The sequence below is a fragment of the Phascolarctos cinereus genome, unplaced genomic scaffold, assembly GCF_003287225.1.
Source record: "Phascolarctos cinereus isolate Bilbo 61053 unplaced genomic scaffold, phaCin_HiC Scaffold_1;HRSCAF=81, whole genome shotgun sequence".
Lineage (NCBI taxonomy): Eukaryota > Metazoa > Chordata > Mammalia > Diprotodontia > Phascolarctidae > Phascolarctos > Phascolarctos cinereus.
The window spans coordinates 239,151,372-239,169,671 of NW_027555514.1; the positions used below are offsets into that span (position 1 = coordinate 239,151,372).

Genomic DNA, 18,300 nt, shown 5'->3' on the forward strand with positions numbered 1-18,300 from the left:
GTACACAAAACAAATTCCATGCTCAAGTAAGCCTGGAACTTCCAGTGGCCCGATGAAAGGATTACAAAAGCCAATTAAAAACATGGCATATCCATGTTGCATTCTGCTTTTATACAAAAGCAAATACTTCACTTATGTCCTCATTGTGATAGACTAGATAAAATATTCTGAGGAGTAATCATTCAGAAGCAGTACAGTGTGGTGGAAAATGCACTAGAGTTAGGAGACTAGGGTTTGCTTTCTTTTTACGCCATTAATAAGCTTTGGGGCTTTACCTCTCTGGAACACATTTCTCTCTTCATTCACTTTCTCTTTCCCTATTTGCTTACAAACTTGCCCCATCTATCCCATCTATTAAAGAAAAAAAATCCCTTCATGTGACCTTACTCTCCACCATAAATCTTGACTCCTTTTCACAGTCAAACTCCTGGGAGAAGAAGGAAGGATTGCTTCTGTTTATTCCCCTCATTCTTATTTCTCATCCCCTTAAAGCCAGAATCCTGAGCTCCACTCTACTTCTACTATTCTCTCCAAGACTGCCAATATTTTATTAATTTCAAGATTTGATTACCTTTTCTTAGTATTTATATTTCTTGACCTTGTCTGAAACAAAACAAAAAAAAATAAAGATGAAAGAATCCCCATCCTCCTAATGAAATAAGAGGGGAAAAAAACACCAAAAATATTATTTCATGCATAAGTTACAGTCTGAGTCACTGGAAAGATCATTAAAATCACAAATTCACACACATTTTTAGTGAATTATTTTTCTCCTTTTAAAATTTTATTCATCTGTTCACATATTTTTAATACTCATTAAAAAAGGTACCAACATCTTTTCCTGCTTTATAACCTCCCCCACCAGCCATTAAGAAGGCAAGCAATATAATATCATTCAAACATGTGATGTCATGCAAAACACATTTTGATATTAGCCATGTCACAAAAAAGCAAGAAAAACAAAATGTGCAAATAGATGCTTCATTCTGCATTCAGAGATCGTTTCTCTTTCTAAAGGTGGATAGCATTTTTCATCATGCATCCTTCAAAATTGTCTTGGATTATTGTATTGATTGGAGTAGCTAAGTTTTTCAAAATTGATTATTTTTTGAGGTCAAGCAGGTCGGGCCTGTGTAGAACTTTTTTTTTTTTTTGCAGCTGGAATAGCCAGGACACATCAAGAGTCCTGTGGGAGGCCAGTGGTGGTACAGGGGGCCAGAAGCAGACGGTTAATGGTATACTAGAACAGTCTGAGCACCAGCAGGGTCAGGTACGGTAGAACCTAAATGGACAGAGGTCCCCCACCATGCCCACACCCCTTCCCAGCCTGGGGAGACTTTTCTAATGCCCTAAAGCCCAAGAGGGCTTTAGGTTGAAGACATACAATAGGGAGGGGTCAGCTGCTTAGATATGGGCCAAGATCCCTTGATGCTGAGGGGGTTGGGAGGAAGGTGTCAGGTCATTCGAAGCCTCTGGCTCAGGAGTGATCTTTTCACTTATTCTTCTGGGGGTGAATCATGCCTGCCTTGGTTGCTTCCCTGGTCAAATTGGCCGCTGTGTCCAGGGCGCGTTCACTCAGGTCAGTCACCTGGCTGTCCACGGAAGTCTGGTGCCTCAGGAAGATGGGCCGGATCAGGCGATGATACAGGATCTGGGAGCCATTACAGCCTGCTGGAAGCATGCACCATAGCAAGAAGGCACACTTCCCTGCATAGTAGAAGGGGAACCAGAAAAGGAAGAGGTCAGATAAAAACTCAGACAGGCCAAATATGCCGTATACCACCCAGTAGGTTAGCCAGGTGGTATCATCTTCCTTGTTGGTGCTTTCAATGGCCTTGATGGAAGCATATGCTGGATAAATGAATCCAATGAGATTGAAGAGCAGGGATGCACCATATCCAAATATGAGATAGGGGGCCAGGAAGGCAATGGAATCTGTAATCAGGTAGTACTTTTTGATACTGCTGATCTCCTCCAGCTTTCCTAGCACATCAGTGATAATGTTTTTCTGCTCCAGGAACCTCTGGAAGCACTGCCTCAAGCTACCCACGGTTCTAGGGACCGAGAGGTGAAAAAAAAAAGGTGAAGGATGACTGGGCCCAGGTCCGAGGGGCAACCTCCCGGGCTCTCCCACTGCTCTGCAGTGGTGCTGGTGGTGTCTACTCTCCAGGTTCCCAGGACCTCCACTCCCCCACTACTCCAGTCCCTCGGTCCCTCACCTTCCCTCCCTTCCACCTCGTGGTCCAGAAACTGCTCAAAATTGATTATTATTACGATATTACTATTACTATGTACAGTTTTTTTTTCCAGTTTGGCTCCTTTCATTTTGCAACAGTTCATAAAAGTTATCACAGGCTTTTTTTTTTCTTCCAGAAACTATCTGCTATGCCATTGTTTACAGCACAATAGTATTCCGTTTAAAAAAAAAGTTTGGGGGCAGCTAGGTGCTGCAGTGCATAGAGCACTGGCCCTGCAGTAAAGAGGACCTGAGTTCAAATCTGACTTCAGAGCAAACACTTGACGTTTACTACCTGTGTGACCTTGGGCAAGTCACTTAACCCCAATTGACAAAAAAGAAAGGTTAATAGTATTTTATTTTTCCCCAGTTATACGTGCAGAAAAAATTTAGCATTCATTTTTACAAGATTTTTTGTTCCAAATTTTTCTCCCTTTCTCCCTCCTTTCCCCTCTTCCTAAAATGCTAGGCAGTTTAATATAGTTTATACATGTGCTAGTATGTAAAAATATTTCCATGTTAGTCATACCTGTGAAAGAAGAAATGGAGCAAAAGGAAAAAAAAAACAGAAGAAAGAATAAAGTAAGTGAAAAAAATATACTTCAATCTGTATTCAGAACCCATTGATCCTTTATCTGGGTATAGATAGAATTTTCTTTCCTGAGTTCTTTATACTTGTCTTGGATCACTGTGTTGCTGAGAAGAGCTGAGTCATTCATAGTTGATCATCACACAATGTTGCTGATACTGTGTACGATGTTTTCCTGGTTCTTCCCATTTCACTTTGCATCAATTTGTATGAGTCTTTCTAGGTTTTTCTGAAATCTGCCCATTCATCATTTCTCATTGCACAATAGTATTCCATTACATTCATATACCAGAGCTTGTTCAGACTTTTCCCAAATGATTGGTATCACCTCAGTTTCCAATATTTTGCCACCATGAAAAGGGCTGCTATGAATAAATATTTTTGAACAACTGGGTCCTTTGCCTTTGTTAATGATCTCTGAGATATAAATCTAGCAGTGGTATTGCTGGATCAAAGGGTACGCACAGTTTGGTTGCCCTTTGGACATAATTCTGAATTGCTCTTCACAATTATTGAATCAGCTCACTACTCCACTAACAGTGCATTAGTGTACTAATTCCCTCCTAATCTTTTGCAACATTTATCATTTTTTGTCATATTAGCCAATCTGATAGGTGTGAGGTGTTACTTCAGAGTTTTTTATTTGCATTTCTCTATTAAAAGGATTTAGATCACTTCTTCATATACCTATAGATAGTTATGATTTCTTCATCTGAAAACTGCCTGTTCATATTCTTTGACCATTTATCAATTGAGAAATGGCTTGTATTCTTATAAATTTGACTCAGTTCTTTACATATTGAGAAATGAGACCTTTATCATAATGCTTGCTGTGAAGATGGCTTCCCAGCTTTCCGCTTTCCTTCTAATCTTGGTTGCACCGTTTTTGTTTGTGCAAAAGCTTTTTTCTTTAATATACTCAGAATTCACTATTTCACATTTCATAATGCACTTTATCTCTTGTTTGGTCATGAATTCTTCCCCTCCCCATAGATATGATGAATAGACTATTCCTTGCATTTCTAATTTGCTAATTGTGTCACCTTTTATGTTTAAATCATGTACCCATTTTAACCTTATCTTGCCATATGATGTGAAATGTTGTTCTACACCTAGTTTGTGTCTTATTGCTTTCCAGTTTTTACATAAGCATTTATCAAACAGTGAATTCTTATCCCAAAACCTGGGGTCTATGGTTTTATCAAACACTAGCTTACTATGGTCATTGACTGCTGTGTCTTGTGTACCTAATAAATTCCTCTGATCCACCACTCTACTTCTTAGCCAGTACCACATAGTTTTGATGAGTACTTCTTTATAATATAGCTTGGGATCTAGTATTGCTAGGCCACCTTCCTGTGTGTGTGTGTGTGTGTGTGTGTGTGTGTGTGTGTGTGTGTTTATTAATTCCCTTGATATTCTTGATCATTTGATCTTCCAGATTAATTTTATTGTTATTTTTCCTAGCTTTATAAAGTAAGTTTTTGATAGTTTGATTGATATAGCATTAAATAAGTAAATTAGTTTAGGCAGAATTGTAATTTTTATGTGTTGGTTTAGCTTGTCCATAAGCAATTGCTATTTTTCCAATTGTTTAGATCTGACTTTCTTTATGTGAAAAGTGTTTTGTAATTGTGTTCATGTAGTTCCTGGGTTTGTCATGGCTGGTAGACTCCCAGATATTTTATGTTGTCTACAGTTACTTTAAATGAGATTTCTCTTTTTAACTCACTGCTGGGTTTTATTAGTCATAAAAAAAAGTGCTGGTGATTTATGTGGGTTTATCTTATATCCTTCAACTTTGCTAAAGCTGTTAATTATTTCAAGTAACCTTTTAATTGATGCTTTAGGATTCTCTAAAAATACCATCATATCATCTGCAGTGATAGTTTTGTTTCTTCATTGCCTATTCCAATCCTTTGATTTCTTTGCTCTAGCTAACAGTTCTATTACTCTATTGAGTAATAGTGGTGATAATGGGCATCCTTGCTTCACCCCTGATTTTATTGGAAAGGCTTAGAGCTAATCCCCATTAGAGATAATGATTGCTGATGGTTTTAGATGGATACTGCTTATTATTTTAAGAAATGTTCCCTTTATTCCTATGCTATCTACTATTTTTAATAGGAATGGGTGCTGTATTTTGTCAAAAGTTATTTCAACATCTATTGAGATAATCATGTGGTTTTCGTTGGTTTTATTATTGAAATGGTCAAATATGTTGACAGTTTTCTGAATATTGAAGCAACCCTGCATCCCTGGTATAAATCCCAACTGCTCATAGTGTGTAATCCTTGTGATATATTGCTGTAATCACCTTTCTTGTAGTGATTATTGAAGTGAATTATTTTGTTTTCTTATACTCGAAAAACCTTTCTCAGTGTGTGGCAAAGAAATAAGACATTATGAGTGAGTGAGTGAATGAGTGTGTGTGTGTGTGTGTGTGTGTGTGTGTGTGTGTGTGTGTGTATTGAGAGTTCTTATATGATTCTGGGACATGGCACAGCGGATAGAGCACTGGTCCTGGAGTCAGGAGGACCTGATTTCAAATCCAGCCTCAGACACTTAACAGTTACTAGCTGTGTGACCCTGTGCAAATCACTTAACCGCAATTGCCTCATCAAAAAAAAAAACAAAAACAAAAAAACAAGAAGTCATTTTGGAGCAGCTAGGTGGTGCAGTGGATAGAGCACCAGCCCTGAAATCACTTAACCCCAATTGCCTTAAATAAATAAATGAATGGATGAATGAATGAAAGTTCTTATATGGATATTTTTAAGTGAAAATAATTTACAAATCAATAGATTAAAACTGAAATGATCATAGGATCATATAATTATAGCTGTAAGGAATCCCAGAATGAATCTAGTCTAGCCTCACTTCTTTTATATATGAAGAAACTAAGAAATACCAGAACTAAGAGAAGAAAATTGGTCCTTTGTCTCCATATCCAGTATTCTTTCCACTGTACTATTCCAAATAGAAAAAGAGTGAGATCATTCAGATTTTGATAATATATCTTTATTGTGTCAAATTATTTGTTTACCTATTTTAATAGAAAGGAAATATTGTTAATGCACACAAGCTAGAATCACAGGGATAACTCAATTCAATTTAATAAGCATTTCATTAAGCACTTAGTATTTGCCAGACATTGTACTAAGCCCTGGAGATACAAATAAGAAAAAAAGAAAAATAGTCTCTGCCCTCAAAGAGCCTACTATGCAATGAGGGAAGACAGTACATAAAAATAAGCTGGAAAAAAGGAATAGGAAGGAGATTTTGTTATTGTTGTTCAGTCATGTCTGACTCTTTGTGACTCCATTTGGGCTTTTCTTTGGCAACAATTCTGATGTGGCTTGCCATTTCCTTTTCCACCTCATTTTATAGATGAGAAAATTGAAGCAAAGAGGGTTAAATGACTTGCTCAGGGTCACACAACTAGTAAGTGTCTGAAGCCAGATTTGAATGCAGGTCTTCCTGACTCCAAGGCAAGTACTCTATTCACTGCTCTACCTAGTTGCTATACTAAGGGGAGATTCCAGAAAGTATACTGTGGGGCAGGGACATCTTGTTCCATACAGTTCAAATCAAGCAGAACTACAGATGGAAAATAGAATGTGAACTGCAAAGACCAAATCCTATCCTCTATAAAGGGAAGTTTTGGGAGTTTAGTGCTCTATCCTCTAGCCCTTTAATCAGAAAGGAGGCACGGGGGAAGGAAACTGAGGGAGTATTGAGTATCCAAGGCTGAGTTAAACTGCATGATGATGAGATTTTAAATGATCAGCTTACCCTGGGTGGGGGATAGTGCTTAGACATACGATTTCATTGCTGTTGAACTCTTCAGATAAGGAAACTCCTTGTACTGGAGGAAGTCAGCAATTTATAGTCTTGAAATTTATAGTCCTGGAGAGTTATCTAAACTTTAGGGATCTAAGCCCTAAAGCACTGAGAGGATGGGTAACTTCACTAGCATCACACAACTATTATGTCAGTCAGGACTTGAACTCAGGTCCATGTGGCTTCAAAGATGGCTACCATTCTTACTCCTATAGAAAGAATAATATAATTGACACAAAATCTCTAGGCCAAATTTATGCATGGATCCTCTCTATAGAATCCCCAACAAGTAGTCATCAGATATTGAACACTTTCAGGGATACATGGCTCAACATATCACTAGGCTTTTTATGTTATTTGGTACTATCCCAGTTTTAGCAGGTTAAACTTCTTCATTCCCTTTAACTTCTTCATATAGGACAATTCTATTCCCCACTCCCTTGATATGTTCCTGTTTACCAATGTCACTTTAAAAATATGACATCTAGAACTGAACTTGAAGCATGTGAGTGTTGTTATCTGACAAGTGCAGACCCTCAGGACAAGGACTTCCCTGACTGCTGGGTATGACACTTTTATTTACCCTAAGAGAGCTTCAGCCACGTCATATTGCTGCCTCACTGAGATCACAGTCCTCCAAGACCATTGCTTTCTTCATGCAATCTTCTACTAAATTACATCGCCCTTATCCTATATTTATGCAGTTGATTTTTATACTTTAAAAGTGCAAGATGACAAATACCTCTTACATTTTATCTATGTTTTTATGTTCATCCCAATGGTATAAGGATTTAGGATCTTTTTATATCCTAATTCTATTAAAGAACATAAGAGGTAGTGGTCTCTGCTTTGTGTTATTGACAATATTCATATGCATATCACCTCTCCCTTTATATAAGTTATTTATAAATGTGTTAAATAGGATCATAGAAAGATTGGTAACATTTCAGCATGGCAATGTGTTAGTAGGGACCCTCTTCCAATTTGACATCAATATGTTAAATAATACATTGAAGTACAATTGCTAAACTAACCCTGAACCTACATCACTGTACTATGATACAGTTCGTGTTTCCTGAAAATGTCATCCAGCATATAGTGAGAGACTATCAGATGCTTTGCTAAAATGTACATACATTGAAGTCTATAACATTACTCTCACCCACAAGACTAGTCCAAAAGTAAAATAAAGTTATTTGGCATGACTTATTAGTGAATACAGGCCTGGCCTGCTTCCCTTTCTGATAGTAATAATTTATTTAATAATCCAATCTAGAAATTTTCCAAAGATTCATGTCAGAAGTAATACCTTATGTTTTTTAGAATCTGCATGTTGGGAAGAAGAACTTGAAAAAGATTTAATTTCCATAAGCCATGGGGAAAGAAGAAGTTGAAGTATTACCTAGCTAACAGTAAATAGTAAGCAATAGTCACTGGAATATGGAGGGTGACAAAAGTGACCTCTCATAGAAGATGGTTTTTGAGCTAAGTCTTGAAGGAAAGCGGTGATTGTAACAGCAAAGGTGAGGAGGAAACACATTTGAGGAACAAGAGATTGTGAGTAAAAAGTCATGACGGTGGGAATGGAGCTTCTTGTGTGAGGAAGGGCAAGTAGCAGAGATGGCTTCATGGTAAGGTCAGGGGTGTGGTGGATGGGCTCAAGAGAGTTATTCATGACAGTGTGGGCATTTATGCCTTTGAAATCATCATACCCTAAAAATCAGGGCTTGATTTATTATTATATTGATTGTCTAGACTTAAGGAAGTAATTGAGATAATGTTGGTGATGTAAATTAAATTTAAAAGTAAATCACGGTCACATTTTTTAAGAGTATAAAGGGCAGGGATAGACACAAAGATTGGCAAGGGAGGAAGAAGCCAAATTGTAAAGGACTTTAAATGTTAGCCAGAAACTTTACATTTTATCTTAGAAGTATTAGGGAGCTGAAGGAGTTTCCTAAGTGAAATGTCCATACCTACTTATTAGGAAAAATACTTTGGTCAATATTTGGAGGATGGATCAAAGAAATAGGAGATTTAAGGCAGAGAGATAAATTAGGAGGTTGTTGTAATAGTCTGAGTGAGATATGATAAGAGCCTGGGCTAGGATTGAGGCTATATGAGAAGAGTTAAGGGATCATTTATGAGAGATGTGTGGACATAAAAATGACAGGATTTGCAACTGATTGGATACTTCAGATGACCCTGAGGAACTGAGGATATTATTGAGGCTGTGAAGCTGGATGACTGGATAGATGGTAATGCCCTTAACATTAACAAGGAAGTTCAGAATAGACTTGCATTTGGAAGGAAATTTAAGATCTGCTAAGAACATATTGTATTTGAGATTACTCTAAAATATCCAATATAAAATGCCCAATAGGAGAGAGAGAGAGGAAGAGAAGAGGGAAAGAGAGAGAGAGAGAGAGAGAGAGAGAGAGAGAGAGAGAGAGAGAGAGAGAGAGAGAGAGGAAGAAAAAGAAGAGGAAGAAGAAGAAGAAGAAGAAGAAGAAGAAGAAGAAGAAGAAGAAGAAAAGAAGGAGAAGGAGAATGAGAAGAAGGAGAATGAGAAGGAAAAGGAGGAGAAGGAGGAGGAAGAGGTAGAGAAAAAAGAGAGAATATGATAGATGATGGGATAGATGGATAATCAGATGTATGATAGATAATTATCTAGAAGATAGAGATAGATAGATATGGAAAGTCTCTCCACAGACATATTAATTGAATTCATGGAAATTGATGAGATCTTCAAGTTGATAAGATCTTCAAGAGAGAATATATAGATAAAAGATAAGAATGCACAAGACAGAGCCTTGTGGCACACTGAGTTGGTAAGTATAACATGGAATAAAATCCATAAAAAGGAACCAAATTTTTGGTATTATTTTCTCAAGCTCAATAAAGTAGCACCTGCAAAAAAACTCACTTGATGTGGTGCTAAATTTGTAAATTACCTTAGGAAGTACTGGTTATTTGTATTATCTTAGAATGGCTCAACCATAAACAATAGCTAAACCTTCCATTATTTAATCATTCTTTAGTCCTACAAAGAGTGTTGTGTGTGTATGTATGTATGTATGTATGTGTGTATGTGTGTGTACATATATACATACATTAAATATATATACACACATATGTGTGTGTTATCCAGTGTACACATTCAAGGTACATATATACATATATGTATATTTATATGTACCTTGAATGTGCACACATTGGTTAACATATACTTTATGTTTTGTAGATAATTTGAAAAGGATGTCCCTTTTCATTTTCCCCCTCTGGCTACTGTTTTTCTGCAATAAAATGCTGATAATCTTTGTATGGATTCATTTGGTATCATACTAAATTAACGAAGTTCTTAATTACCTCATTTTTTTTCATGTGATGATTTTCTGTGGTTTTCTAAGTTCAGTACCAAACCTTCTACAATTAGGGTAACTACCTTCTCTTTGCTCATGTTTATGACTTTATTTTCTTATGTAACTGCTGTTGCTATCACTAGTAAAATATTCCATCCTTATGTTCCCCGTAAACTTTTTTTTTGGGGGGAAGGTAAGCTTCTAGTGAGAATTGCAATAGCAGTTATTTTTAACTGTATTAACAATTGTCCTTCCACAGCTTATAGTTTTTTTTCAAATCCACAAACTCAACCTACTCCCATCATTGAGAAAGACCAAAAATAAAAGTAAAACCCCTGTTACAATTTTTTATATATATGGGAAAACATTTCTTGCCTCCCTCCCCTCTTTTTTTTCTCTCTCTCACCAAAAACACACATTCATCCATATATCTGCCATCTGAATCCATCACTTCTCTACCTGGAGATAGGTAGCATGCTTTATTATGAGTTCTGTGGAATTGTTGTGGTCATTTTGTTTATCCAAATTCTTAAGTATTTTAAAGTTGTTTGTCTTTAAAGTTTCATTGTTATTATATAAAATGTCCTCCTGGTTATTACATTATTTAGAATTAGTTCATCCAAGTCCTTCAAGGTTTCTCTGAAATCATCTGTTTTTATGATTTCTTTCAGCCAATTAGTATTCAGTGTCACACACAGATGAACACACACACACACACACACACACACACACACATACATACACCCTACACATGCACCCCCCCACATAACCCCACATACTCGTTGAGTCCTTTATTACAGAAAGTTCATGCATTTCTCTCAATCAACCTATTTCTCCTTTAAGTTCAGATGTTTTTGTTTTTTTTTGGTACAGGAACAAAAAATATTGTGATCAAAATTGTCTATTTTGTGAATTGTGAACATCTTTATCTCTTTTTGTTCTTTAACTCTGCATATATTCATAGATTTGGTAGGTAATTTTTCCCATGGCCATATAATTTATGATGTCTCCCTTTATGTAGAGTTGAGTACCAATTTGGAGCTTATCTTGGTATAGGGCTTGACTTACTGATCTATACCTAGTCTCCACCAGGCTGTTTTCCAGTTTTCCTAACAGTTTTTGTCACAGTGAGTTCTTGCAACAATAACAAGAATCTTTGAGTTTATCAAACACTAAGCTACCATGCTCATTTGTTTCTATTGTCTACATAATCTATTCCACTGATCAACCTCTCCATTTCTTACTCAATATCAAATTATTTTGATGATTACTGCTTGTAGTATAATTTGAGATCTGGTACTGCTGCAACGATTTTTTTTAATTTATTAATCTCTTTGATATTTTTGAACTTTTGTTCCTCCAAATGAATAAAAATAAATAAGAGCAAAAGTACAGCAGGGGTCCTTTTGGGACAATTAGAGATTTGAAGAAAAACCGCAGGACAAAGTTCGGTGGTCCCTGTGAAGATTAAACATCTCCAGGCTAGGTCTGCCTTAATTAGCCACAAGTCCTGAGATCAGTAGGGTTGGGAGGCTGCCTGGGCCCCAGCCAAAGGAACTTTTACCCCCAGTATTGTGAAAGAAGTGGGATATTTGATCCAGGGAAGATCAAGAGAACCTCTGCTGACAAGGAACGCCAGACCCAGCTGTGCTGCAGAGAGTGGCTGGGGCGAGAAGGAACCAGCGCATGCCTGGTGAGGGCAGAGGCACTGATGCAGGATTCTGATGGCTGTGGGCACTTACAGGAGGCTGGAGGTTGGCTTTGATTCCAGGCTTGAGGGGAGAACTGCAGATCTGATGCAAGAGGCACCCTCCCCGCCCCCGTACTCCAGGACTAGAAGTGATTACAAAAATTAAGTTACTACCACCGAAAATACACAGACAAAGGAGAAAGAATCCAACCACAGAAAATTATTATGGAAATAGAGAAGACCTGGGTTCATCTTCAGAGGAGGATATTGAAATAAAGAAACTCTCTTCTACCCCAGAGTAATCAAATGGTCACCTGCCCCCCCCAAAAAAAATATAGAAGACCTTAAAAAGGAATGTCAAAATTAAATGAGAGAGATTGAGGAAAAATAAAAAAAATTGAAAAATGAAAACAAACTGAGAAGAATAAGAAGATTATGAAAAGAAAGTCAGCCAAACAGAAAAGGAGATCCAGAATATTAAGGAAGAAAATGACACCTTGAAAATTAGAATTGGGCAAGGAGAAGTCAGTGAAGTTAAAAGGGACTAAGGAATAATAAAACAAAATATAAAGAATAAAAAGTAGAAGAGAATGTGAAACATCTTATTAGAAAAAGAATTGATCCGGAGAAGAGATCTAGAAGAGAAAATGTAAAAATAATTGGAGTACCTGAAAGCTGTGACCAAAAAGAGAATCTTGATACTATAATACAAGAAATAGTTAAAGAAAACTGTCCTGAAGCATTAGAACAAGAGGGAAAAGTAGAAATGGGGAAAAAAATCCATCAGTTATCACTTAGGGAGACCTTGTGAGGAAAACTTACGGGAACATCATAGTTAAATTCAGAACCCTCCAGTTCCAAGATAAAATATTAAGAGCAACAAGAAGAAAACAATTTAAATATGGTGGTGTCACAATTAGAATCACACAAGACCTAGCAACAGTGACACTAAAAACCACAGGTCTTATAAAACTATATATCAAAGACAAAAGAACTGGGGTTCTGGCTGAAAATATACCCAGCAAAGCTAAGCATAATTCTTAATGAAAAAAAATGGATATTTGATCAACTGTCAGACTTTCAGGAACTGTTAAAAATATTTGACATGTAAGAGCCACAAAAAACATCATAAGTTCCTTAACATAGACCCACTACAAACAACTCAAGAATGGACAGATTATTTACTTTTTATGTATGTAAAATGTAAAACGCATGTCTAAGAACGTCATTAGTAAATGGGTAGTTCTTAAGAAAGATTGGGGTAAACCTGAGTATAATAATGACTTTAAAAAGTAAAACCTTATAGGAATAGCTAAAAAGAGTAATTATTTCATACAAATGAGGCTCGAGAGAAAGAAACTACACAGAGGAATTAGATGAGGCAGGAGGGTGGGTAGTTCTGGTAACCTACTTTCATCAGGAATGGGGTCAAAAGGTAACAATACATACATATTTGGCAGAATATAAAATTCTTCTAAATTCAACAGAAATAAAATGGTAAGTGGATAGGAAGGAGGAGAGGAGTAGGGAGGGATTTCTAGAGGGGAGGGAGAGGGAACAGGTAAAAGGGGGATATAGAAGGATGTTTACATTTATGGACCTGAGAGGATACGGGAGGGATCTTTGGAAGGCGGATAGGCTTAGCAATGTGAGGGCAACATAGCAGGTAGAAATAAAGAAGATGAGTCAGGAGGGATAGGAAATAAGAGATATGCACAAGTCAAAAACAAAGATCAGGAGTAGAATTTGTTAGGGAAAGTATATTTCTATATATGTCTATATGTGTGTATGTATGTATGTATGTATGTATGTATGTGTGTATGTATGTATGTATGTATGTGTGTATGTATGTATCCTTGAGGGGGGAGGAAGAGGGAAAAAAGAACAAAGTGGAAAGTGCACAGCAGAGAAGAAAAAAGAAACTTACACGGAAGCAAAGGAAAGATGAACAGCTCTCAACATAACATGTAGTACAGGCTTTCTTGTTACGGAAATTTATTGCTATATATTTTCAATCCTCTTTTAATCTTCTGTGCACATGACATGCTTTTTGTTTTTTTCTTACTTTGAATTTAATTTTCAATATTTAAGTTTATTATATGTTTCTTTTTCTTTTCTCTATTTTTTTTTGAGTTTGGTGTTTGAGTCCAAAATAAAATTAAAAAAAAAAATAAACAAGGTCTTCTTGATTGCAAAGCCAGGTTTCTATCTACAATGCTGTGCTGCCTCTGAAAATTAGTGCAATTATTTGCATTGATTTTTATGAAATTTACTACCTCTTCTCTAGGAAAGATTAAACTTGGTCACGTACACACACAGACACATGCATACATTTGTGTACATATGCATTTGTGTATGTCTACATATGATATATACTGTTTATATATACACATATATGCATACTATATGCACATATATAAATATTGGCATATTATTTTTTCTAGGAATTTGTTTTTAAAATTTCACAATCATATTAACTAATTACATTGGTCTATAATTCTCTTTTGTTTCCTTTATCCCTCCCTGTTAAAACATCTGAGGATAAAAAAAGGGGTTTAATTTATTTTAAAAAATACTAAAAGGTTTTCATTAAATATTTTATAAAATTCACCAGTAAATCTGTCTGGACAAGGATATTAGCTTTTGTGGTGCCTTTTTATGAAGTACTTACTTTCATTTTCTGAGCTTGGATTGTGTTTTTTTTTTATATCTCTAGTGCATATTTTATTTATTTAGGCATTTTATATTTTTTGTAGTCTTCAATAGAGGATTTTCTCCCTAGAAAGAATTCTACATATATGCATATATTTAAGTTTTATTCTCTTGTGATTTTATCTTGTTTAGTGCTTATTTTCATAATTTCATTTTTCCGTTTTTTGAAAATACAATGAGAAATGTTTATAGAATTTGTTAGTCATTTCCAAGAAGAAACTTTTAGTTTTGCTTATGCTTTCTATAATATTTTGGTTTTCCAATTTTGATTTTCAAATTGTGCTTGTTTGTTCTTATTTTGGGCATGTTTATTTATTGATTTTCTAATTTCTTATTTGTATACCATATTATTAATTATTCTTTTCAATTGTTCAAACATATTTGATTATTTTAACTGCACCTGATCAATTTTGATGTTTTTTCATTATCATTTTCTTCATGTAGTTATTAATTTTTCTATGATCTAGTTTAATGCACTTATTATTCAAGACATAATTAAGTTTCCATTCATCTATTTTTGTTTTTGTTTTCTCTATTTATTGCTATTTCAGCATATCTATAAGCTTTCATTTACTAATTCTGTTTCTGAACTTAATTCAAAATTTATTTGTATACTCTCACATTGTCTTTTTTTTGGCAAAGGCTTCATAGGATATTGAGAAATATATAAATTATTAAATGTTACTATTCAAAATAAAATAAGTCTTGCAGATCTAAATTTAAGGTGTTCTGTTTTATATTTTCCTTTTGTTTCTTTTTCTGTTAGATTTTTCCAGCACTTTTCCATTTCCTCGACAACAGCCTTTTGACCATGGATATATCTCTAATTTACAAGCATTTTTATTTTAGGTGATTTTCTTGCCCAGACCACCATTTCATGGGAAACTGGACCATGTTCACCTTAATCTCTTCACTTCACACTTCAGTCTCTAGACTTTTTCATCTCTTCACCAGAAATTCCACCCTTTCCACTTTGTCCTTTTCAGCTTCATTTTTCTTGTTGTTGTTATGTTCCCACATTAGAATGTAGGATACTTAAAGATTGGAACTGTGTGTGTTTTTTGTTGTTGCTGTTGTTGTTGATGTCTTTTTATTTGTATACTAAGTGCTTAGCTTGCTTTCTGGAACACAGTAATAACTTAATGACTGTTCTATATTTGCGCCTATACAACTATCTACCTTTCTTTCTTTCTTTCTTTCTTTCTTTCTTTCTTTCTTTCTTTCTTTCTTTCTTTCTTTCTTTCTTTCTTTCTTTCTTTCATCTATTTGTGTAGGGGAAGAATATTTAAGTATCCTCCTATTTATATATTTTTAGTTTTCAGTTAACTTTTCCTTTAAGATTTTGGATGCTTTTGTTGCATACACATTTAATACTGATATATACATACATGTACCTATATATGTGCATGCATATATATATTCCAATATTTTCTATTTCCTGTGTTCACTTTAATTATAATGTTGTTTCCATTCTTAGTGTTCTTGATGTGACTTTTTCTTGCTTTGTCTGATATAATGATTGCAACTCCTCTTTGTTTTTTTATCATGTGATGAATATGTAATTTTGTCCCAACTTCCTTTTTGTTTTCTGCATATGCCTTTACTTTACCTTATTTGCAGCAAATCATTAGGTTTTATTTTCTTATCCATTTTACCACTCTATTTCCCTTAAACTGATTGTTTAGTGCACCTAGTTCATATTATGATTTTTATCCTTGTGTTTTCCTCTATATTTCTTTTGGATTGATTTTCATCACCTTCACTTTATAAGTTATTATTTACAGAATACTCAAAATGTGACCTGACCAGGGCAGAGTATAGCAGAGCCATCACCAATAGATGAAATGACTCTTTTAAAGCAGCTCATAATCATATTAGCTTTATACATACATATATATATATATACATATATATACATATATGTGTGTGTGTATGTATGTGTATATACACACATATATATACACACAGTACATGTATACATACATATACATACATACACACATATATATATATATACATACATATATATACACATATATATCCCATTGTATATATAGTGATGTGTAATGATATATCACCTTGTAGATCAACATTGAACTTGTAGTCCACTAAAAGTCTTCTTTAGTATTTTTCAGAAAACTATATTCAAAGCATGTCACTCATTTGTTTTTATGGAATCAATTTTGGACTTGACAATTATCTTAATAAGTTTATCAAATACCAAGCCCAAAAAAAAGCATTTCCCTCATTCCTCAACATTTCTTATCAAATAGCACAATTCTAATACCTTTAGATAAAGCTCAGGAAAACACTGCCCCACTTTACTCCATCTAAATTGGCATTCTTCATTTTGCATTCATCGTGCTTTCTCTTTTAAAGTTTCAAGGTTCATTCAAAAGTAAATTGAAAGGCTTCTTTTGCCTCTAAAACCTTAAGTTTCTTGCCTAACTTTTGATGTTTATCTAGAATATTCTAGATTTTTACTTTGAATCATTATTTCCCATACATATCAACATATTCAAATTGACTATATAATTTAATACGTCTTGACTAGTTTTACCTCAATTGCTAGATACATGTGGATGGAAGACAGTATGTTTTTTTTTTAATTGACCATATCTGGTTTACATATCAGCAATTCTATAGTCATCAAAGAATCACTGGCTACCACAATGTATCTCTTCATCTACATCCATTAGCATTATTCCTTGCACATATGGATTGCTATTTATCATTTATTAATATTGCTTAAACCCAACATAAGGCGACTAGAAATTTTTTGAATCCAGAACTTTGCCCTGATTTCAACAACTCTCCAGAAAATTTCTACAAGGAATTTTGGGTTCCCTCAGGAACCAAACCAGCCCATAATCAACCCAAAATGTTTGTATTTTGAGTCCCCATATCTAAGTTTTCTTTTTATCTATTCAAAATTTGTTTTTTTCAGGTTACTCAAATCAGACTGATTGTACCCATTGATATAAATTTTAAACTGTTTCTCTTGGGGACTATTTATTGCCTTGATGTTGTTATTGTTGTTGTTCAATCATTTCAGTCATGTCTGAGTCTTTTTGATCCCCATTTGGGATTTTCCTGGCAGACATACTGGGTTTTTTAGCCATTGCCTTCTCCAGCTCATTTTATAGATGAGGAAACTGGTGTAAACAGGAATAAGTGACTTGCCCAGGGTCACACAGCTAGTAAATATCTACTGAGTATTTGAAGCCAATCAGGCAAATGTCATTATGCCACTGTATGAACTTTATAATGACTTGCAGAGTGAATCACCCCTTCTTTCCAGCTCTTTTTTTTTTTTTTTTACCAAATGTCCATACATTTTTTTCCAAATCTGTTTCATATTTTTGGGTTTATTCTCACACACAGCACACCTTTTATTTTCTTGTGGAGCATGGGATACTATTGCTCCTTAGAAGGTCAAGATTTATCTAATATATCATACCTGTGATATAACTCTAGTGGCTCAGATTCCTTCCTCCTCTTTTCCCTCTTCTTTATCATGTACTTTTGCTTGCCAAGCTCTCGACCTTCACTTTGATTCCCATGAACCTTCTCAGAGTCTTTGTTTTCCTGACTTCCATTTTTGATTATTTCCTCCATCTTGGCTAGCAACTCTAGCAATCTTGACCATGTCATTTAATTAATCTGGTATTCAGATCTTCATCTGTAAAATAAGGTATTTTTATTATATGATCTTTATGGTCCTTTCTAGCTCTGAATTCTATAATCTTTTGAACGGTTTTTTTTCTCTGACAAACTAGAACTTAAAGATTTATTCTTCAATTCATTTCACCCTTTTGTCAAGCAAGGAGATCAACAATGTTTAATAAACTCATGTTAGCAAGTGCCT

The 18,300-nt window shown here is 35.0% G+C and overlaps 1 pseudogene; it reads right to left on the reverse strand.

Moving 5' to 3' along the window:
* Positions 1–1,441: 1,441 nt before the first annotated feature.
* Positions 1,442–18,050, reverse strand: LOC110195958 (receptor expression-enhancing protein 6 pseudogene; annotated as a pseudogene).
* Positions 18,051–18,300: the final 250 nt, after the last annotated feature.